The sequence below is a fragment of the Episyrphus balteatus genome, chromosome 1 (genome assembly GCF_945859705.1).
Source record: "Episyrphus balteatus chromosome 1, idEpiBalt1.1, whole genome shotgun sequence".
In the NCBI taxonomy this organism is placed as follows: Eukaryota; Metazoa; Arthropoda; class Insecta; order Diptera; family Syrphidae; genus Episyrphus; species Episyrphus balteatus.
In genome coordinates this window covers 161,481,684-161,498,379 of record NC_079134.1, presented here as the reverse complement: position 1 = coordinate 161,498,379, position 16,696 = coordinate 161,481,684, and the positions used below count along the sequence as shown (strand labels likewise).

General features: G+C 30.9%; 1 protein-coding gene across 1 annotated transcript in view; it reads right to left on the bottom strand.

Moving 5' to 3' along the window:
* Window positions 1-7,057, bottom strand: part of LOC129921307 (mucin-19-like) — a 147,494-nt gene extending 140,437 nt beyond the window's left edge. Inside the window, exon 1 of the mRNA XM_056003074.1 lies at window positions 6,080-7,057. The gene's annotated coding sequence lies outside the window, so the exon portion shown is untranslated. The remainder of the gene's footprint in view (window positions 1-6,079) is intronic.
* Window positions 7,058-16,696: the final 9,639 nt, after the last annotated feature.

The window sequence follows — 16,696 nt, the reverse complement described above, 5'->3', positions numbered from 1 at the left end:
CCTATTTTATCACGAATTTCTTAAAACAGACAGATTTTTACTTAAATTCAATGCAATGATTTAAATAGTAAAATATTCAATTGATTTTCCTGAATTTAGAAGAATTTTCATTCTACGTTGGGCGCCATTTCTTTCAAATACGAGTACGTAGAAAGTGCAATATTGGATTGAAATATTGATTATTTCAGAGTAACTGGTTTTCTTAAGATAAATGTTGGGCGCCATTTTAAAAAAATATAATACTTTTCTTTCCTGTTTCTTGTCGAAATTCTTATCTTAAAACTGGTGAACTTTAATAAATCAGTACTTAACAGAGAAAAAGTTTATCAAGTAACATTGCTCTGCACTATAAACGTTAATATTCATTTTAAATGTATCCCACGTTGGGCGCCATTTATGAAAAATCCATGTGTAAACGATTTTTGTCATTGTTTTCATGTTTTAAGTGGCGCAAATTATTCCCTTCTAGCCTGCCAACGTAAGGTTAACCTATGTGCTTTAATGTAGGAGTATTTAAGTCTACAAAGTTGGGATCCTGGAGGGACAATTTTGATTATTTTTTTTTATTTTCCAACCTGAAACCTATGAATTAGAATTCATAATAAATATTCTAGATTATGGGTTGCTTTTAATGAAACCCTTCATTTCAATGACTTCTCTTAAGAAATCATTTATTAATGTTTTGAGTTTCCAAATCACAAAAGACCCCAAATTTTAAATAAACAAAAAAAAAAGCCAAAGTATGAGTAATGTACACACTTTTGGTTCAACACTTTTAATAATAAAGTTCTTTTCCCTATTTTGAATACCATTCATAAATTTATAATAAAATTCTTATGAATTATTTATTATTATTTATTTTCCCCAACTGGCTGGCAATACTCTATATCCTATTTCTTCCAGCAAAAAAAAAAAAAAAAATCTCATAACATAAGGCACAACACCAAAGTTTCTTCCTCTCTGGTGTGTCTTTTGGGAAATTGACGACAAAATAATAGCAAGCGATTGCAAATGCCGAATCGAGTTGAAGCTGAAGGAATATGCCACCGCTGTGAAAACTAAAGCCCTCTGCCCTATACGACAAACATTTTATAAAGGAGCGGTTGTAGTATAGAGATATAGCTCCCATTGGTTCCAAACAATCACCCTCTTCGTCGTTCGTCGTAGAGATACAGATAGAAAGATAAATACACTTCCATTCACTTACTCACTCAATATACTTTATAGACGCAAAGAGAGGGGTGAACTGAAACTGTGCTGGAAGGCGGAAAGACAAACCCAACATCCAAGCAAGTAGCACCATAGAGCATAGAGAAGTGGATTTCAATTCATAGCTTCTCTTCTATCTCGCTGCCAAAAGCAATTTGTAGTTTGTTCTTTGTACACATGCGTTTGCGAACGAACGATGTATTTGTGTGTTTTTTTTTTTTTTTTGTGAAATGACAATATGTATTTGTGAAAATAGCAGGATTGGATTTCCTTTCCTGAAATGTGTATAACTGCTTGCTGGGGTCGATTTAAACCTTTTCGGTTGATGATGAGATGAGACGAGGGAAGATGGGATGAGACGTCTGTGTGTGTGTGTTCACATGGAGTGCGGTTAAAATTCAATTGAAAATTACAACTTGTAATGCTTGATATTGAAAATGTACAACGAATTTATCTATCTATCTATTTGTCTACATAATTCGGGTTTCAGATTGTGCTGTGTGGATTTTCATTCCAAAAAAAAGTAGGTACCACACATAGGGGATGACTATGACTCTATGGTCTATGGAATTGTGAACATGCTTTTTACCTCGAATAGTTAAAATGCCGCACACTGTAATGATGACAAATAGTAATTAATTGAAGTGTAATTATATTTTCTGGCAGCATCAGAAACAGACAGAGAGGAAGGGGGGAAAACTACATTATCCAATATGTATTTGAATTCGTGGAATGACTTTGGGATTTTAACATTCTACCATACCACCCATTTTGACAGAGTTTCATCAAATTCACTGAAAATGGAAGAGCACAAGTTTGCTTTTTGGAATTACTATGTACTTTACACCTCATTATCTTGCTTATTAAGCTTAACACATATTCACACTATTACACACACTAACAACACAACGAAATAGGTTAACGGTATAATCGGAAATCAGGAAGGTGTGACTCGTGTTATGAGCTAGATTGATATCAATACGTTTGTTGTTTTTTTTTTTGATGAAGATATTGCTGGTTAACCAAAAACCTTTCATTTTATATAGATTTTTGATTGGCTTTCAAAGTGTAGCAGATAGCGGTAATTTTATTGTATCGGAAAATAATAATTGGATTTTGATTTTGGTGAAATTGACAAGGGTTTTCGATTTTATTAGGTAGTAAAAGTTTTTAATTAACCAAATTGGGCCATGTTTTTTAAAATAGAATTTGACAGAATAGCTGACAGGAATATTGACCTTAGTCATTTTTAGTTGGTTGTTTTGAAATACCGAAACTCGCAAGCAAAATATGGAAAAACCTAATTTTTTTTTAACTGGCGCCCGTGAAGGGTTCATTTAGATTCTATTAACGAACGATTTTTCTATTTGAAAAAAAAAATTAGTGTTTCTCAGCTATCATCATCTAATTGACACAGTTTGAGGCTTATTTAAAAAAAAAATTTTTTAAGTGGCGCCCGAGAAGGGATCATTCTGATAGAGATTGATAAAGACTGGATAGTTCCCAATTGAGACTTTTAAATAATTGAAATAACTTATTTTAGAAACATTAAGTGCAGTTTTGACGGATTTTTAAAAAGTGGCGCCCAACGCAGGAATGTTTTTTTTCATTCTTTCTCATATCTTCCCTATTTGGAAAAAAATCTGCGTCTGAAGTGAATCGATTTCTTTTAGCATCACTTGTTAAAACCACGACAAGTGACAGAAGGTGTCATGAGTGTGACAGACAACCGAATTTTTAGATGACGATAATTTTTCTTAAGTGGCGCCCAACAGAGAGACAAAATAAGGTCAACTTTCAACAAAACTATTCTTTTACATTTAATTCGTTAAGTAAAAACATGGTTTTCTGATAAACAACAAATAGCTCTTAAAATTAACTTGATCAAAACGTAATTTTATATTTGTGAACTGGCGCCCGGGAGAGTATGAATCATGTAAAAATCACCGATTGTGGCTGTGATCCATTGGACCAACCCAAACCATACAAACTCTAGGAAATTTCGATCAAGGAAGAAGAAACAAAACAATCGTTGTGGTTTTTTGTTTTTTAAATGGCGCCCAACGTAGACGAAAATCGAGAACAATTGATGTTTCCGTTTCGAAACTAAAAATTTCATTGAAGATAACATCACTAAATGTCATTTATTAATTAATTAAAATCAACCTATAACCAGAATTGCAAATATAATAAAAAAAAACATATAATATCAAAGAAAAATAAAATAAATCAAAAACAAAAAAGCCGCAATCTAATCTTTTTATTGAAGCCAATACCCATTTATCATTTAATTGACAGCAATTTCAATCTCCATCGAGACCTAGACCCTTAAAAAATTCTATAGATATAGAATACCTACAATTGCAGACCAATAATGATGAACCATTATTTTGATTACTTTATACATATAGATATAAATTTACGGTTCAAATATTATACAAAAATAGAAAAGTTAAAAAGTAAAAACTAAAAAAATAAATACTTTTTTTTTTATTAAAATGAGAATGAGTTAGAAAAAAAAACCATTCAAAGTATGTAATGAAAGAAATAATAATGAACACGAAAATTCCAATTCAACATGGAAAATCACAGTAGGAATTGAATTGAAGGAACCCTCTAATAGATATTCAAGATGAGGGTATTCATGATATAAAAAAAATATGTTCTTTTGTTAATTTTCTTCTTGGTGTTGTTTTTTTTTTTTTTTTTTGTTCTTTAGTAATGGAGCTAAAATGGAGAACAATAATGGTAAAGTGTGGGAAGAGAAAAGAGAATTTCAATTTTTGTGTTGGTTATTTTCTTGTTTTCTTTTGGGGTGACCATCGATCGTAGGATATAATCATTTGTGATAAGTTAAGTCCAATTGAAAGTGTGACTTGAATAGATGATTAACATTTCCTTGTAGAGTTAATAAAATTAATTAATTTTTTATTTGCAAACACTTGAAAGTGCTCATATTCTATAGCTCATAATTCGAGTATGTGAAACTTATTCCGATAAGTCTGCGGAGTACTTAGGAAAATGTACATAAGCTTGAATTAAGATCTTTTTGTTAATCTTTGATTTTACATGAAATGAAATATTTAATTTAAAAAGTGTTAATTGCCAAGAGATGCAATAAGTTTTACATGAACATTTTATTTGATTTTCAAGTATTAAAATTTTTTCCTTCGTTGGGCGCCATTTAGCCAAAACAAAAAAATTCTTTTATAAGAAAATACCTTTGACTGTTCAATTAATCAAACTTGACCGATTTCTTAATTGAAAAATAAAAAATAATTTCAAGTATTGCATCATTTTTCAGTTACTTTTTGTTTCTTGTTGGGCGCCACTTAAAAAATATAATCAAATTTTTTTATCGTTTGCATGAAAAATCTTGTTTACTTTTGAAATTTAATTAAGTGCAGTTGGGCGCCATTTATAAAAAGAATAATCCTTTTTCGAAAATTTTATCGATTTATGTAATTTATGCATTGCGTGTCAATTTTTCAAACCTTTTGAATTTTGTATATTCATTCTATTGTACATTTTATCTGAGTTGGGCGCCACTTTAAAAAAAATATTGAAAAATTGACTCATTTATTTGTTTAATTGAAAAAAAAAAAAACTTTAATAGATGGATCTTAAGTAATGATCCAACTTTTATAGTTCGACAAAGATGATCCCTAAAGGTTTTTATATATTTTGTTTCTTGTAGTTGTTGTCTGCATTGGGCGCCACTTTTAAATAAATATAGGATATCAGATCTATTATGTGTTCAGTTGAAAACCTTGGATCGATCGATCTTAACCTAAGAAAGGTGATTCTAAATGAACTTTGTTTTGTAAAAAAATTGTCTTCGTATTGGGCGCCACTTTGAAAAATTTGAAAAATACTGAATACATTTTTTCTTTAGGTACTTCAAAAAAAAACTTTGATAGATTGGTCTAAATTTGAAGATTGAAAAATGATCCTTAAGAGACTTTGTATACATAATGTAAGTTAGATTTTTTATTCGCATCGGAAATATGTATTGAAAGATAGATCATATTTTGTTTGGTAGTATGCATTTTTGTCCGCATTGAGCGCCATTTTAAAATAAATGTAGGCCGAAGGCTCAAAGAAATGGTCTAGGGACGTTGTTTGTTAGAATTTTTGTCCGCATTGGGCGCCACTTTTAATTGAAATAAATTGAATTAATGGATTTTAAGTAAAATCTGACAAAAATGCACCCTAAGGAATTTTATATATTTTGTTTTGATATTTTTCCCGCATTGGGCGCCAGTTTAAAAAAATATTGGAGTTGTATCAAAAGACTAAACTCTTAATTTTGCAAAATTGATACCTCAAAAATCCCACTAATCAAATATTTCTACAGCCTCTGGTCACCCTAATTGAATATCAATGCATACTTCATGCCACTATACCCTCCTTCTGACTGTGGTATAGAATAAATTTTTCATGTTCTCACATACAAGTGTATTATTTTACATATTATACCCAATGTACATGTGAAAAATATCGATACAAACACATACAAAGTTAGTTATACTACTTTGTGATTGTGTATACGCGTTAAAATGCTCATTCGTATACTCTTGTAACAGGTTTTCAAGCATAAGCATAAATCGCTTTTGTAGGTAGGTAGGATTTACTATACTACAACACTACTTTTGTATATCCGAGAACTCGAGAGACCAAAGAAAAGATGTCCTTTAAGTTTGAGGATGACTGCCATTCACTTAAATAAAAAAAAAAAAGTATCTATGTTCAGGAATTACAAAAAGAGAGAACAAAAGGGCATGTTCATTTTATATATTATTTTTTATCATGAGAGAAGAGTAAAAAAAAAATCCAATAAGAAAAAAAAAATGTATGACCCAAAACTTACCTTTTTAGATACGATAATTAATCGCAATTGATAATCCACATTAAAAAATAAACGAAAATTTGTAATCCTTTTTTTTGGGGCTGTTTGGTTACTTTACTTTCTGTCAAAAATTTCTTTTTTTTTTTAATGAAATCCCATCAATTTTCAAGTTAGTTTTTTTTGTTTCATTCTTTTCTTTTTTTGATTAGCCCATAGGAAATACCCTGCAGGGTTTTGGTAGGTTAAAAAAAAGTTATCCACAAAATTAGGTTCCAATTAAGACAAAAAAAAAAAAAAGAAGCAAGCTTCTTTTCATTAAACGCGCGGGGGCGCTGCGCTGCTTCTCTTGTCGTCGGAAGAGGTTATAGCAAAGGGTTAAATAACGAGCACAAAAAAAAGGGGGCCAAAGGGTGTGCGAATATTATACCCTTTTTATTTCGCGTCGTCTTTTTCTTGACGATTTCTCACGAAGAGACTTTATGATAATGATGAGAGAGATCAAGAGAGTAAGCGAGCACGCAAATATATATATCTTCTCTCTCTGTCTGTTTTTAGTGTGTTTAATTTTTTTTTTGTACCTTTTTCCGAAATATCCGAACGAAATTCAAAGGAAGAAAGAGAGCGACAACGACGACGGATGATAATGATGATAATTTTCGATTTGTTTTTTGTTGTTGTTGTTTTTTTTTCTGTAGGTATTTTTCTGAACGAGAGCCGGGTTTGAAGGGGCTCAAGGGGGACACTCTGTGTACTTTATTTTATTCGGAAACCGAATCCATACCCCAGTGGGTCTGGTGGGTAATTTTTACTGCGCAGCCACTGGCTGGCATATTATTTCACTTCACTATGCTCCGCTTTTTTTTGTTGTTGGTGTTGTGTGTCGTTGTTGTTGCAAATGATGCAAAAGGCAAAAAAGGCGGTGGATGTATAAAAAAACACTCACTGGGAATTGAACTCAAGAGAGGACACCAAACCAACAAGAACCAAAAAAAAAAAAAAAAAAAATATGAAACGAAAAAAAAAATTTTTTTTATCGAACACCGCGAACTATACGATACGTCGACGAAATAACATGAATTTTAATTTTTTTTCTTTTGTTAAACAAAGAAATTCAGCAATAAAAAAAGATACAAAATTTATATTTGTTTAACACTTCTAAGGGCCAACGATAGGTGGCGTGTCGTACATACAATAAATATTTTTGCAATGCACATTTAAATTATTTTTTTTTATATAAGAACACTTAAAAAATTTATAATTTATTATTTTCCCCGAGAAGAAAAAATCACTATTTTTTCTTTAAACTTTTCCCATCTATAGATAGAAAGATACTTTTGTATCTTTTATGTAGCAACGCACTTTTTCTCTTTTATTTTTGTTGTAATTTTATTGTATAAATTGGGAATTTTTATTTTCCTTTCACTTGAACAAATATATCTATTTTTTTTATTTCAATTTTGTATCCATGAGATACTTTTTCATTTGATTTATATTTTATTCCAAATATAATTGAATATCTGTTGGGAGAATTCTGATATAATCCAATTGATTATTTGTGTTTTTTCAATTTATTCCTTGAAGTTAATTTATTTTTTTTTTCTCAGTTTTTTTTTTTTTTATTTTTTATTAATTTTTATCCACAAATTATTTAGATATTTTTTTTTTTCAATCTTAGTTCGAACCGTCGTCGAACCGGGGTACGAACGTCAACGTACAGCGCGTACAACGAACGAGCAAAGTTCTCCCGTATCTATACACAAAGCGACGCGGAATTTCTATGAAGAAAAATGAAATGTATATTTTTTTTTTGCCTTTTCAACTCTGAGATACAAATTCTCTCTCATTTTGATTCGGCTCTGTAGATACATAGATACATACATTGAAAGCAAAATTGACAAATACAACTTTGAAAATGTGTATGAAAGTATGAGAGAATAATAATGGCGGAATTGGGTATACAGTTTGAGAGCAACTATGACAGTATTTTGCTTAGTTTGTGTGTATGTGAACAGGTCATTGGCGGCCATGATGGATTTTGTATAATAGTGTTGTCTCTGTTTTATTATGGAATTTGATAATAGTGTGGATTCATAAGAGATGTGTTTGTTTTATTTCTTTTCAAAAGTGAGAGAAAATGGTGAGAGGAATATTTTTGTTGTTTTGTGTGTGGTGTTCATTTGTTGTCAAACTGTGTTTTTGTAGATTTTTTTTTATAGGTTGGTATCTATCTAATTATTGTTATTGGTAAATTTGTATTCTTTTTTTTTATGATTAATTATATTGAATAATGATACAGATTGGTATGGAAATTGATTATTAGTTCATTGTTTTTGTATGCTTTTGACTTGAACAAAAAATTGATAGTTTTTAATGGGTGCCAACTTTCACACTAGAATTTTTTTTGTTTCAGTTGTTCTCAAACTCAAATTCTCAACTTCAAAGAAGTGTACATAAATAATTTTTTTTTTTTTACTTTTCAACTGAGCATGATTTTTGTTTTATCTTTTACCTACCGGCTTTTGTTGACAAATAAGTGCAAACTTTTACGTTTGCTCCCTTTTTACTTTTTTTTTTATTTATTTATTTGTTTTTTTTTTTTTTTGTATATTTTGTGTGAAGGGCTATGGCTCTATGGTAGGTAATTATTTATGGATAATTTATGGGTGAATGGTTTTTGAAGAAGATTGTTGGTATGGAATGGATTGTTTTTTTTTTTTTTTGCGTTTTATTTTAGATAATTTGTTTTGACAAGAAATAATAATCCAATAATATTGTGCAGATATGTAAATTGTAAAGTAATATGAATACGGTAATGGGTAGGAAGTTATATCTTTTATTGGCAGAGGCTCAAAAGAAATATAAAAGTACCTTATCTGTCAATGTTTTATTAAAAATAATGTGGGTATTTGATGATAGTATGTAATAATATGTTTTCACTATCAAAATTGAGCAATTGCGGTTTATCTTAATTGAATTTTCAAGACTATTGTGTTGTTGCATATCAAAGTACAAATAATATTGTTCAAATAAAATCAATATCATTCGACCATCAAACAAAAATTATTGGAATTTTTATGAAAAGACGGGTAAAATCAGTCAAAATACATATAAGAAATTATTAATCTCTCTAACATTCAAAAACTTCTCGGTTAGATCACATGTCGCACAGAATCCCTTGAACTAAAATTCCGAAAACCCGAAATCCAGAATTCCGAAAACCTAGAATCCCGCAAATCCAGAATGCTGAATTTTCGGGTTTTTGGCCTTATTGAATTTAGGGTTTTCGGCAAATTCGGATTTTTGGGACTTTTCATGATTTTGGGTTTCCAAGATTTTAAGGTTGGATTGGGGTTTATACATTCAGAATTCGAAAAATTGTCCCTCTTTCTTCGCACAGATTACGAAACGGTAACGATTGGAATTCCTACAAGAGCAAAATTACATTATCTACACAGGGTAGATTTTGACCTTAAGCTATTGGAAAAATTATTGCTTTAACAATTTTTAACCAGTTTTTGTTTTTTTTTATATGTAGTTTAGGAACAAGATGTTCAGACTTTTCTAAGACATTAAACATACCTACGCGATTTTGGATAACCACGTAGACTTTGAAGCCTTGACCCCTTAAAAAATTACAGTTTTTCTCAAAATATGTATGAATGTATTTGGGCCTTAATATTTGTATAAAGTTATATGGTTTGGTATAAAAATGTAAAGCAATTGTTCAATGTTTGTAACGAAGCGTTACACTCAAAAAATTTATTAGTAAAACAGCTACGAATGGCATTCGTAAAAAAAATATTCGTGCATTGTACGCATATTCGTAAAATACACGCAGTATTCGTGCAGTGGAATATTTACGAATGCATTAGTGAAATTTTACGAATAACTGTAGTATTATCCACGAATTTATTCGTTCAATGTACTAATTTTATTCGTAAACAAAAATTAAACAACTTTTATTAGTACATTGTACGAATTATTGCGTACATATAACTAATAACATTCGTAAATTCTTCGTACGAATGCATTCGTAATTTCTTGCATTGTATTCGTAGTATTTACTAATAAATTCGTACTATTTACTAAGTAAATACTAATATTCGTAGAGAAATTTATTCGTAGGGTGCCTGTACGCATTATTCGTAGAATATACGAATAATTCGTTGAGTGGTACCAAATTTGAACCGAAATATCCGTTATTTCCGTTATTTGTTAATCGTTTTCCATTCCTAAATAGCATCAAAAAAGTTAGTTGCTATACGCGTGTCGTCGCTTGTAGAACGTTTATATTTCACGGAAAATATAATAAGTTAAAATAAATATAATTTAGAAACATAAAGTTTGTAAAAATAGTGATTGAAGTGATTACAGAACCGAGGATCGACTGAACAACCAGAATCGCAACAAAAATCAGGTGAGTAATCTATGTTTAGGGTAAAGTCGGGGGATATGGCACCCATTTTTGTTTTTCGTTATTACTTGAGAAATAAAGAAGATATCTATTTCAAACAAAGGCAGGTTTATTTTAAAACTATTTCTTAAATGCCAAATAGGTACATAAGTGTAATTCAAAGATAATTTTTTGTTATTTTTTGCAAAAATGAAAAGCATTAAAAAAAACATGATTGAAAAAATGGAGGGTGATATGGCACCTTATCGAGGGTGATATGGCACCCTATTTCTTCTTGATATTTTTTTGTAAAACTTGTTGCATGTGTTGTTGAAAGACGTACACGAATCATGAGACCAAAAGTAAAATTATGATTACTGCCTTATTCCGCACTTTTCAGTCAATCTGAAAGCTATTTGGCAAACTTTTAGGTTCTGGTCATTTAAGAAGCCTTCTTAATGTAGTGACGTGTGAAGGGAATCGCAAAATGCTTAGGTCCTGCTTTTTTTTTTTACATTCAGCAGCTCCAACGGCTGCTGTGATCTGGGTTTGAGTCCACTTGGCCTGGTTTGCTGAAGTTTTTTGTAAATGCAATTGTCAGTTGAAAAATAAATAGGTTCAAAAGTAGATGCGGGGGAAATGGCACCGGTGCCATATATCCCGAAGTTCTTGGGTGCCATATCCCCCATTTGACTACACTTCTGTTTTCTTCAAATGACACGAATAATCACGTTTGCTTAGTTATGGCAATGAGCAAACACAAAAATACGACCGTTACCGTTATTTTTGTGTTAAAATGAACCCTCGGCGTCAAATACTTTTGGAACCACACGTACAACAATTTTACACAAAAAAACTTTTCGCTCAAATTGAACTAATTTTTTTGTTTGTCCATTTTTTTAATTTAAGTGGCAATGGCTACTGCGGATCCGAATGCATCCACTGAAAGCTTACGTCAGACTGAATTCTATTTTGCTCTTTTTGCTTTGAAAAGAAGTAATTAAGTGGGAGATATTGAAAGGGTGCCATATCACCCGTGGTGCCATATCACCCGACTTTACCCTAAGTTTAAATCATTGTCCTTTATAGCTTATTTCATTAATCCTAATTTATTTTTTGACTTTTTACTTTCATTTTGGAATATTCTTTCAAGGTTGGCATCAAGAATTCATCAACAATCAGCTTTACCAATTGGCAAATGGCGGACCATATCAAAACATCTTTGGTTACTAGTAGGTACTTTTCTTAAATATTTATTGTAAGTATAGACATTCTTTCGAGCTACTTTCAATGTTTAATGTTTATATATTTCAGTGATCTTCCAAGAAAAAGAATATGAACACCGGGAAATACATATGTATGGTATAATATTTAAGGTCCAAAAACTTATAAATGTAAAAAATGTATGCAAAAAATTTGTATAGTTTTGAAGTACAGTTATATGCTTGGGTAATTATTTCAACAATTAATATTTTTTTTTTTTTTTAATTTAACTATATGCCTGTAAGACCTAAGGTCTTTTAAATGCAACTGCACGGCCATAGTTAGAAGGAATAGAAAGATAGGAAAGAATTTTTGTTGGTACAGTGAATTGAGAATAAGATGATTAATATCTCATATAGTCCCACGGGTGGCTTCCAAGCTGGGGGATTAAGAAAAGAATGCTGCCTGAGGTAGTACTACATCCACTGTACCATTGCCACCCGCAATGGTGGCAATTTCAGGAAAAAAATCAATGGCGGAAAGTTCTACAATAAATAACATTCGTACATTATACGAATAGCACTGTATAATGTACGAATTATTAGTACGAAAAAGTCTATCTTTCCTGTACTATAAAGCCATTCGTAAATATTACAATATGCTATTCGTACAATATACGAATAGTGCTGTACAATGTACGAATGAATGAGAAAAGCATTAGTAAATACTACAAATTATTCGTGCAATGTACGAATGGGAATGTAAATCTACTAATAGTTCAATGTACGCTTGATTTTCTACGAATACTAATAAAATATTCGTAAAAGTACTAATAAACGTCCATTTTACGAATAATATTCGTGGCTGAAAACCACGAGTAAAATTCGTAGAATGTACGCAGTACTATTTACACATGAAATTTTTTGAGTGACATACTATCTCATATTAATTCCCTTTTACCCAATAAAAATAAGAATATTAGATAAAACCATACGGTTAGTTTTTTTGTCTCTTATGATTCACATTCACTCATACCAAAAAGTATCATAAGACAGCTAGACGAAACCGAACAAAACAAGAAGTGTCACCAGGGGCCAAAATAAAACCTGCTGATCATCCGGAGCTATTGCCTGCCGTTCTGCGTGCTGCTAGTGGCCATAAACAAATATAAAGGTATTTATTTTTTCAGCTGACTAAAACACCTGAAGAGACTACAGTGATCGATTTTTTTTTAAGTAATCCTTATTTTGTAAATTTATTATTACGATTAGTTTGTAGGAGTTGTTTTTGTTAATTTGAGTAAATAAAGGTCTGTTTTCAAGATTCAATATAACTTTACCGTTGAAGTTTTGGCGTTATCTTCAAAAGAAGCTTGGAAATCCGACGAGCTTAAACCTCGACTGGAAACCAAAAACCACCTCACATGTTGTAATAAATGAATAATATTTATAGTTTAACTCTACAATAAGCTAAATTCAATTAAATTACATGTGCATTTTTAATTTTATAACTTTAAAATAGATCTAAAATAACTGCTTTTTCAATATATTCTTTATGGTAACGCGGTAACGTAAGTATTTATTTATATTGTATCAATTCAGGAAAAATTAAATTAATTGATAACCGAACAGCAAAAATGTTGTCACTGACAAAACTATTAGCGTAAAAACAATAATACTAATTCACATTTCGTCTATAGGTAATTAGTTCACAAAGCTTAGCGGTAACGCAGTAGACCAACACGCCATTTTTCCGTGAATTTGAAGCGTCTAATTTATCTAGCAAATTAAAGAATACCATTCATTCAAAGAGTTACAACAAGTCGAACTAAATGAGGTACATTAAATTAATCCACATTTACTTTGAATTTTTGACATGGTAACGCAGGGTTGTTAAAATTTTATTCCTTGCTGGGGACACACAATGTAAAAATATCATCAAATCTTTAAATGAAATAAGTAGGTATCTATGTGATATATTTTGAAAAATTCCTCTTGATGTGGATGAAACTGATGCTGATGATATTTTTAATACAAAACAACTGCGTTACCAAGATATATAGATGACAATATTATCGTGATTTGCTACCAATTCAAACAAAATTCGGGTTATATGATATTTTGTTGTATACATTAAATAGCTTTCTATTTACAACTTTCCATGTTTTTTTCCAAAAATGTTCACTTTTCCTGATGAAATTCAAACAACGGAAAATTTTTTAAGGATGAAATGTTAAACAAACAAAAAAACAAATTTCCATTTTTCGTATGTTTTCATCATTATGAATGATCAAATGAAGTACCTTTCTGCAGAAGGATCAGTTTTTCATCTCCATCCATAATTTTTTTTAATAACCGCTAGTTGCTCGTAAAACAAACCTTCAAAGAAATAAGCGCCAAGTAGCTGTGGTTTAACATTTCTACTTTTGGATTATTTATTATTTTGCTGACTTATATTCAGCAATTCAGCAAGAGAACCATATTTCATTCATATTCTTCTTCAATAAAGAATACATAGGTAATTAGCGTTACGCAAAGTTATAATCATGGTCATAGTGAGAAATTACTTTCTTATAACTTTCCTAACGAACTTAATTAAAAGTCCCTATTTAGTAACATTAATTGCCAAATACCTCCCGACAGTAAAATTCTGCCATAGTGCTATTATTTTTGTCGTATTAGAACACTAACAACTATGTACAATATTGTGTAACAGACCCATAACTTTTTTTGTTTCTGACGACCTCGATTAACATTCATGAAAAGTAGAAACAAAACACTTATTTCTCGTTGAATATAAAACATATACAATCCATCCCTAACCTATAAAATCGGAAAGGAAAATATCCTTAGTGTCACTTTAACAAAATCTCTTTGAGACCATTAAGTTTGTCACGAACAAGAAAAAAAATAAGCCACAAAGATAAATTCAAAAACGAAAAACGCAAATAAAACAAAAAAAAAAAAATATCATATCAAAAAGAAGAGAATCCGCATTCAAACCTCGGGAGAACATTTTGAGGTTAGCAAATTTCCATATAAAATGCCAACAGCAGAAGCAGCATAGCATACATACCGAGAGACACAAAAACACACCCTAAAAAAGGTCAAGTCAATAACGTTCATTTAATGTATACCTACTTTTATAACATTCACATACATACGTAATATATCCTCCCCCGGGCAATAGAAAAATATAAGAAATCGTCCTCCGTCATATAGTCGTAGTTCGCCCACTCTCATCCAAAATAATATCCCAAAAACAGTCACACACATGTCCTTGTGTCACAAAAAAATAAATAGAAAAAAAAAATAAGTATTTTAAACTAAAAATCCTATAAAAGGACGAGGAATCCTTAAAAATGGGTTTCCATTCTTTTTTTTTTTTTGTGAAAGGGATTTGTGTATGGTAAATAAAAATATAAAAAAAAAAAAATAAAATAAAAAAAAATTACGATGACAAAGGGAATCATTGCAAATCTCCTGGCAATCATTTTTCTTTTTCGTCCTTTTTTTTAATTCAATTCAATTCCTAATAACAATGCTAGCACGCATATTTCTTCACTCAATTTCATTTTTATTAGCTCAATACTCAGGCACAGTATGAAGGAGTGTTTGTAAGTAAATTTGTGTTGTTATGTGTCCCCAGGGAAGGACTTGTTGGAAAAAATGTAAACACGACATAGATTAGTTTTTAAATGATTTTTTTTTTCGTTCGAGCTCGTTTAAGTTTAGGTTTTTGTACTTGATATCCTGCCTTCATCTGTTAGAATCGTATTATTAGAAATTCGTATATTGCAACTTAAACTACTCTCAAATATCAGAAAAATTTCAGCTGAATTGGGTAAAACTAGCTGAATATAAGAAAATTCAGCAAAATCGCTTAAACTTCATTAAATGACACTGATAAATCCCTAGTATATCTTTGCCGAGTTGGGAAAACATCTGCTGAATTAAGAAAATGGCAAATTTCAGCAGAGACTCTTAAAACCTAACCTGAAATATGAATAAATTAGCTAAAATTTATAAATCTCAGCTAAGACTGGAAAATCACTGCTGAATTAAGCTGAATAAAGCAATCTTCAGCAAACGCCCAAATTTCGACTGAAACTGGTAAGCCCAATCAGATGATCTCTACGGAGACTAGAAAACCTTAGCTGAATTGAGTCAAATTTAAACGATATCCGTTTCTTAAAATTATAAACCTCGACAGAGACTGGAAAATATTAGCTGAATCTAGTAAAACTTAGATTATAGCAAACCTCAGCAAAATCGCGTAATTTTGAGCTTATACCGGTTAATACTAATTCAAACTGGTAGATCTCTGCTGAGACTAGAAAACCTTAGCTGAATTAAGTCAAATTAAAATGATATCGGTAGCTAACAATTTTAAACCTCGACAGTGACTGAAATTTATCAGCTGAATTAAGAATACTTAGCTGAATGTGGTAGATTTGGTTCATTCCAACTGAAATGATAATTGTAAAAGATCCCAAATAAAACTGATGGATCTGGGCCGAAAATTAAAAAAAGTCTAAGTCGGTAGTTCTTAGCTGAATCTTGTAAATGTGTCAGTTGAAACTGGTAAAACTAAGTCGAAACTGGTCAATTTTAGCTGAATTTTATTGACAGCTGAATTGGAACTGGAAAACCTCAAAATTTGTAAATTTAAGCTCAATTTCAGCAGGCAGCTGAGATTAAACTGATTGATCTTAGCTGGCACTGGCATACCTCTACCGAAAGTAAAAATACATATGTATCTCAAAAGAAACCAGCTGAATCTGAAACATTTCAGCTGAATCTAGTAAATCTTTTCCAAAACTTTTTTTATATCACCTGAATCTGTTAAATCTTATACAACACTGGTTCATCTCAGGTGTAACTGGTAAATCTCAGCTGAATATGACAGATATCAGCTGAATGTAATAAATCTCAGGTGAATTTGAATCTGATCGGAAACAGGTTTATCCCACCTTAAACTTTGCTTAATCTCATAAAACTTGGCTGAAAGTCTGACCATTTGAACATAAGAAAAAATCAGGC